This window comes from Alexandromys fortis, unplaced genomic scaffold (assembly GCF_014885135.2).
Source record: "Alexandromys fortis isolate MF-2015 unplaced genomic scaffold, M_Fortis_MF-2015_v1.1 scaffold_390, whole genome shotgun sequence".
NCBI lineage: Eukaryota > Metazoa > Chordata > Mammalia > Rodentia > Cricetidae > Alexandromys > Alexandromys fortis.
In genome coordinates this window covers 41,622-49,375 of record NW_026068261.1, presented here as the reverse complement: position 1 = coordinate 49,375, position 7,754 = coordinate 41,622, and the positions used below count along the sequence as shown (strand labels likewise).

The 7,754-nt window shown below is 48.4% G+C and overlaps 1 protein-coding gene and 1 long non-coding RNA gene across 7 annotated transcripts in view; one reads left to right on the top strand and one right to left on the bottom strand.

Moving 5' to 3' along the window:
- LOC126494402 (H-2 class I histocompatibility antigen, D-37 alpha chain-like) overlaps positions 1-7,754 on the bottom strand; it is a 154,198-nt gene that overhangs the window by 104,829 nt on the left and 41,615 nt on the right. The gene's annotated exons all lie outside the window — the stretch shown is intronic.
- Positions 17-7,754, top strand: part of LOC126494409 (uncharacterized) — a 28,298-nt gene continuing 20,560 nt past the window's right edge. Inside the window, exons 1-2 of the long non-coding RNA XR_007590001.1 lie at positions 17-687; positions 3,721-3,882. This is a non-coding gene — a long non-coding RNA (uncharacterized lncRNA). The remainder of the gene's footprint in view (positions 688-3,720; positions 3,883-7,754) is intronic.

Below are 7,754 nucleotides of genomic sequence, written 5' to 3'. Positions count from 1 at the left end.
CCCCCCCCCCCGCGCCCGCCCGGCCTCGGGGAGCCCCAGTTCATCTCTGTTGGCTACGTGGACGACGCACAGTTCGTGTGCTTCTACAGCGACGCGGAGATTCCGAGGACGGAGCCACGGGCGTCGTGGGTGGAGCAGGAATATTGGGAGAGAGAGACACAGATCGCCAGGAACAAAGACTTTCCGAGTTGACCTGAGGACCCTGCTCGACGAATGCTACAACCAGAGCAAGGGCGGTGAGTGACCGCGGTCGGAGGATCCATCATGGATCAGCCGAAAACGTCCCGAGCCCCACGTCCCAGACTCTCCCTGAAGATTTCGGAACCGCAGAGACGCTGTAAAGATGATGGCCCGGACCCACTTTCACTTTCAGTTTAGAGAAGTCCGCTTGCGGGTGGGCGGGGCCGCGGGGCGGGTAAGACGGGGACCCGGCTGTGGGTGGGGTCCCCGCAGTCTCTCCAGGTGATGTCTGGCTGTGAAATGGGGTCAAAGGGGCGCCTCCACCGCGGGTACAGTCAGTTCACCTACGACGGCCACGATTACATCGCCCTGAACGACGACCTGACGACGTGGACCTCGGCGGACAAGGCGGTGCAGATCACCCGGAGCAAGTGGGAGCAGGCGGTGCCGCGGGGAGTCACGAGGCCGAACTGGAGGGCACCTGCTGCGCAGACACCTGGAGAACGGGTAGGACGCAGGTTCGGGCCTTGGGCAGCTCCTCCCTCTGCTCTTGGGCTGGGCTCCGTCCTGAGGAAGAGGAAACCCTCAGCTGGGGTCATGCCTCTGTCTCTTTTTGTTTTTAATTTTTTTAAATGTGTTTATTACAAAAAAAGTCACACACCGAAATTAACCAGAACAAAGACTATATACAGCTCAGTGAATTTCAGTACAGTCACAGTAGTCATTATTAACGTGTGGAGAGACTGTTTGTATTTTACACATTCGTTATCAAATATGATTCATGCACTTATCCAGCACCAACACGCAAAAAATGAAGGAAAAAGAAAAATCCAAACAGACTTATAACTAGAAAACAATTAACTTTTTTTTAAAAAGACTTATTTATTTATTATGTATACAACATTCTGCCTCCATGTATGCCCACACACCAGAGGAGGGCACCAGATCTCATTACAGATGGTTGTGAGCCACCATGGGGCTGCTGGGAATTGAACTCAGGACCTCTAGAAGAACAGCCAGGGCTCTTAACCACTGAGCCATCTCTCCAGCCCCAAAAACAATTAACTTTGTATCCTGCTTCATAACTCAAATCCATTGCCTGCATTCAGTCCTGCCGCATCCCTGGTGTTTATGCGATCTTCCTATACTGTACACATGTGTACACGTGTCTGCACATAACCGTATACTGTTGGCTATATCCCATATATGGGGAAAACCAATGTAGTTTTTTTTATAAGATTGTGCGGCATCGATTAATAACATACGTGCTAAGTCCATCCATTTTCCTGAGTATTTTGTGATTGCATTGGTTAGAGCCGAACAGTAATCCATCTTATTTGTATACCAAATTTCCATTATCTATTCATCTGTTGATGGACACCTGGGTTAAATCCAGTTCTTTGCCCTCGTTAATAAAGCAGAAATAAACATGGGATGAAAATATGTGCCCAGGAGTAATATAGCTGAGTCGTATGATAGTTCTGTTTTTAAGCTTGTTGAGTAATATTTAAAATGATTTTCACAATGACTGTATTAATTTACACACACACACACACACACAAGTGAGTAAGGGCTCTTCTCTCCCTGTGTTCTCTCCACCATTTGCTGTCAGATTTGTTGATGACAGTCTTTCTGACTGGGGTGAAGCGCTGTCTCTAAGCAGTTTCATCATCTTTATTTCATTCTTCATGTGGATGAGGGTTTTGCCTGCGTGTGTGCATGTGCACCATGTGTGTGCCTGGTGTCTGGGCTCAGAAGAGGGTGTCAGGTCCCTGGGGCTGGAGTTACACACAGTGCATCTAACCCAGGTCCTCTGCAGAGCATCAAGTGCCCTTCACCTCCGAGCCAACTCTCCAGCCCCTCAAAGGAGTCTAATCTGCATGTCATGAAGGGTAGAGATACTGAACACAGTGAAAATGGATAGTGGCCACTTCTGTGTTTTTCTTTTGTTAAGACAACTATCTCTCCAGTTTCCTCACCCATTGTTGATTGCGAAGGTTGGTTCTCTGCTGTTTCGTTTCTGCAGTTCTTCCTGAATTGAGACTCTAGTCCCCCGCCTGCAGCCCAGCTGGTACAGGTATCTTCCTTCTGTTCTCTCTGCTGATTGTGTCCTACGCCGTGGAGAGAAAGTGTTTTCATGTTGATGCGTGGCTTCATTAGCTCCTGTGGTATTGTCCTATTTTGAAGTTTTTGCCCAATCCAGTATCTGGAAGAAAATCCCTGTTTTCTTCTTGAACTTTGGGTTCTTCAGGTTTTAACATTTCCAAGTTTACTTTTGTACAAGGAAAACGGTGAGCACCTGAATTCATCTTCTCGGGTAGGAGAACGATGTTGTAGCATCGGGTGGAGAATGGGCTCTCTTCAGTGTGTGCTTTGAATTCTTTGTGGAAAACTGAGTGTGCAAAGCTTTGTCATTTTATTTCCAGGGTCTCAATCCTAGGCCTTCGATATTTCCTGTCTAGTTTGTGCCAGTTCCAGGCTGTCTTTGTCACTACAGCTTTGCAGTAAAATGTGAGGTTGGGAGTGGAGCAGCTGCAGGTTGTTGGCTGCTCATGGTTTTGTCATTGCATGTAAGTTCTTGTCGTTCTTTCTCAAACGACGGAATATGTCAGAGTTTTCATAGTATTGCATTAAATCTGAATATTAGTGTTGGGACTGTGGGCATTTTCACAACATTAACTCTGCCAGTTCAGGAGCATGGAGTGTCTTCCCATCCTCTAACACCCTCTTCTGTGATCTTCTGTGTCAGTGTCCAGTGTTTTCATTGCAGACTTCTTTCCTTTCTTTGGTTACATATATCTCTAGACACTTGATTCTGGTGGAGTCACGTTGATTGTCGTACATTTCCTAAGATACACTGCTGGCACAAATAAAGGCTACTTTTTAAATATTGATGTTGTATCTGGAAACCACAGGTGTTCATTAGGTCTCAGAGTTTTCCTGTGGACTCAACAGGATCTTCTAAGTATAGAATCGTGTTGTCTGGAAATAGAGGTAGCGTGAATTCTTCCTTTTCTATTTTCATCCTGTTTATGTCTAGTTTCTGTCTCTCTCTGATAGCTTATATAAATCATCACTGTATCAGATAGGATGGTGGAGAGTGTACTCCCTTGTCTCCTCCTGGCTTTAGAGGAAACTCGGGCTGTCTCTCCTTCTGACACCATATCCACCTGTCCCCTGTCTCTCACATGTGGGAGGTGGAAAGTTCTTTTTGACCTCCTTACCTTTAGCTTAGACTGACTCTCCTAGGGCTCACCTTTCTCTCAGGACAATTCAGAGTGTCTCCAGAGGGAAGGAGAGAAGGTCCTGAAATGACCAAGGCAGTTGACCTTCAGTCTGTAGTCCTGTGTGGCCATATTCTTGCTCAGGCCCAGGTCTCTGCCTACACCCAAGGTCTCTGGAGTCTGACTTTAGTGACGCTGAATCNCCCCCCCCCCCGCGCCACCAAATTTCTGACCCTTCCCAGGAAGGTCTCATGGACCCTGCTGGAGTCCCCAGGAAGAATGCAAAACACCTGACATTTCCTCCTCTTCTCCTCAGATCCTCCAGAGACACATGTGACCCATCATCCTGGATATAAAGGTGTTGTCACTGTGAAGTGCTGGTCCCTGGGCTTCTATCCTGCCTTCATCACCCTGACCTAAAGAGGGAGGAGTAGGAGCAGACACAGGATATGGAACTGGTGGAGACCAGACCTTCAGGGTATGGAACCTTCCAGAAGTGGGCATCTCTGGTGGTGCCTTCTGGAGAGGAGCAGAGATACACATGCCATGTGTACCATGAGGGGCTGCCTGAGCCCCTCACCCTGAGATGGGGTAAGGTGGTGTGGGGGCAGAGCTGGGGTCAGGGAAAGCTGGAGCCTTCTGTAGACACTCAGCAGGGTGAGGCTTCATAGCTTCGGCCCTGACCCTCACCTTCTCTTGCCTTCCCTCCTAGATCTTCCCCAGTCCACCATCACCATCATGACTATTGTTGGTGCTGTCCTTGGAGCTGTGGTCTTCTTAGGTTTTATTATTGGTGTGATGATGTGGATGAGGAAGAACACATGTATGTAAGGGGCGGGCCTGCATTTTTTTTATTTTCTCTTTTTGCATTCAGCACACTCAAGAAGGGTGCACACTCAAACACCACACCACACCCATGCCCATCTCTGGATCTGTATGCTGACAATCACCTTACTGTAGGGAAATGTTCATAACCCTGGTATTGGAGGTGATGGGGACCTGACCTCAGAGGTCAGAGGGGAAGGTTCCTGCTGAGCACAGACCTCCAGTCTGGCATTGGCTCTCTCCCTGCACACCTCCTTCTCCTGCCTGCTGACCCTTCCCTCGTCTGCAGTCACAATTCAGGAAACTCTATGGGGACCGGGACTTCCCTGGTCTCTCCCAGTTTTCCTCTCACAGGTGGAAAGAAGGCAACTTTGCTCCTGCTGCAGGTCAGTGTGTCAGGGAAGAATCCTCCCTGAGGCACTGGAGTGGAGGCTGAGCTGATGGTTTCTCCTCTTGACTGTGTCTGGTTGTTTCTACTGCAGGCAGGGACAGTGTCCAGAGCTCTGTCTTGTCTCTGGAGGCTTGAAAAGGTGACACCCTGGGGTCTGGGGTTGGGGCTGAGGCAAGGAGGAGAGGACTGGGTCTCAGGGCTTCTCCGACTTAGACTTTTCTGAGTGGTGGCCTTTGGGAGGTCCTTATATTGACTTTCGTGGCTCTTTTTCTTTACCTTGGAACAGCTGCCTTGTGGACTTGAGCGTCCAGTTCTGACCTAAGAACAAACAAATTCTCTGTGGACAGCAATGTCTGAGGGTTTCTGCTTTTCCTGTGCACACAATGAGAAAAGCTGGGGCCCATTCCAGCCCTGTCCAGCAGGACCCTGGCCCTTCACTTTCCCTGCTCCCTTCCTCAGCCAACCATCCTGGCCAGCCACAGGCAGGAGGGGACATCTCTATTCCTGTCACCCCCATGCTGCCCTGAGTTCCAGCCCTCGTCTTCCCCACTGAACATAAAAATCAAATGTGAACTTGATGGTTTATGTCCTTACTGAGAGACTGGCAGTCAAATTAAAGGAGAGAATTCTGCAAGTGTGATGTAGAAAGTAAATGGCAGTTTGGAGAACCTTCCAGAATCTGTGTTTGTTGTGCTTAGTGTCCAGGGGGGCACAGGATGAGTCTGTGGGAGCTGAGTGAGGACGGGGCTGTGCTGGGTGGAGCTCTGTCCATGTGGGCTTCCTGTGCTCACTCCTCAGCTAAGTCCTCCCTGGCTCTTCTGTCCTTGTCCCTTAGTACAAGCACATGCAGAGACACTCTGATCACAGGAACACAGGATGTCCCCAGCCCTGTTCTGTGTCCAGGATGAGAGCAGCCAGGGCTGCAGTGTGAGGTCTGCCTGGGCTCAGTCCTGGCTGTAGCCTTTACCCATCCTTTCTGTTTACTTCTATATTAGCTTGTGTGGAGGAGCCGCCCTGGGGTCATTCCTGTGATTGCTGCCTGTCTCTTTCTCCTTTGAGTGAGACCACAGTAGGAGCTGTTTATCCTGTCCTCTCCCAACAAGGCCCCTGCACTCAGGAGGTGATCTTCAGCCTCCTGAGCTCCTGCCTCCTTCAGGGCTGTTGCCCATTGCCTGGAGTTTCCCCCCTTCCTCCAATCTCTCAGAAGCTAACCCTTGCATGTAGGATCAGCAGAAAGAACTGATCCACAGGGTCTCAACTTAGATCCGGTCTTGTTGGTACTGTGTTCTGCTCTGCTCCACTGCCTCTACCTCCCTGGCTCTGGGAATCCTGGTGCTGCCTCTGAGGGTAACTCTAAAACTCATAGGCAGGTTCCACTAGTGTGTGCAGCTAGGAAACTGATGAGGATCACTGTAACTTTGGTAATATTGGCATCAGCAGGTAAAGCCTTTGTGTGGCAAATCTTTCCATGTAGCACATCTCAGAGCATCTGAGAAGTTTCCTTTAACAGTGAAGAATTTGTTCTGCAGAGCTGGTGAACATTTAACCCCAGCATTCCAAAAACCAAGGCAAGCAAATCACTGTGATCCAGGCCAGTCTGGTTCAGGACTGTCAGGGTTACACAGAGAAACCCTGCCTGGAAAAATAAAATTTAAAAAAAAAAGCAAAATTGAAGAAATTATGAATGCTTCCTCACAGGAGAATTAGTTCATTTCAAAGAAATGAAACAAAATCGGCAGTGAGTGACTGTTGGGTCTGTTTTAAACTTTTTAACAATCTGGATCTAGCCTTTTATGTGTGTGTAGCTTTATAATTGCTGTAACTTGGGCTGGAGTGATGTCTAGGAGATTAAGAGCACTGCCTGCTCTTTCAGAGGTCCTGAGTTCAATTCCCAGCGTCTGGTGCCCTCTTCTGGCGTCCAAGCACACATGCAGGCAGAACACTGTATACATAATGAATTGTGTTTGGTATAACTTTAAAAAAATCCCAATTCAAATTCCCACTCCCTCTCCTCCTCCTATTCCCTCCACACACCCTCCCACCCTACCCCCTTTAATCCTAAGAGAGGGTAAGGCACTTTGCTTTGTGGAAAGTCCCAGGCCCTCCCTACTATATCTAGGCTGAGGCAAGGTATACATACAAAGAGAATAAGATCCCAAGAAGCCAGGACATGCAGTAGAGACAAATCCCAGTGCCACTGTCAGTGGCCCCTCAGTCAGCCCCAATTGTCAACCATATTAAGAGGGACTAGTTTTATCCTATGTTTGTTCCTTCCCAGTCCAGTTGGAGTTGGTGAGCTCCCATTCGCTCAGGCAAACTGTCTCAGTGGATGAACCCCTCATGGTCTTGACCTCCTTGCTCATATTCTCACTTCTTCCCCTCTTCAATGGACCTTGGGAGGTCAGTCTAGTGTTCTGATGTGGGTCTCTGCCTCTGTTTCCATCTGTTTTTGGACGAAGGTTCTATAGTGATATTTAAGATAACCAGTTTGACTATAGGGCAAGGACAGTTTGGGCCCCTTCTCCTCTATTGCTTAGGGTCTTAGCTGTGTTCTTCCTTGTGGATTCCTGGGAATTTTCTAGATCCAGGTTTCTTGCTAACCTCATAATGGCTCCCTCAGTCAAGATTTCCCTTTCCTTGCTCTCATGTCTGTCTTGCATGCAAATGGATGGCATTAGGAAATACTATCTTGAGTGAGGAAACCCAAACCCAAAAAAGATGAATACGGTATGTACTCACTCATAAGTATATATATTTAGGTATATTTAGGTATAACAGAAAAAAGTATCTAGATAATATGTTTGGTGGCGATGAAGTCAGCAGGCTTTACTGCTGGCCTGCCACTTCACTTCTGGGTGCCACTTCATGGTGACACACTCCTTTAATCCCAGCATTTGGGAGACAGGTGGGAGGATCTCTGTGACTTTCAGAACAGCTTGGCTGTGTAAAGATACCCAGTCTAGCCGGGTGGTGGTGGCGCACGCCTTTAATCCCAGCACTCGGGAGGCAGAGGCAGGCAGATCTCTGGGAGTTCGAAGCCAGCCTGGTCTACAAGAGCTAGTTCCAGGACAGGCTCCAAAGCTACAGAGAAACCCTGTCTCAAAAAAAAAAAAAAAAAAAAAAAAAAGACCCAG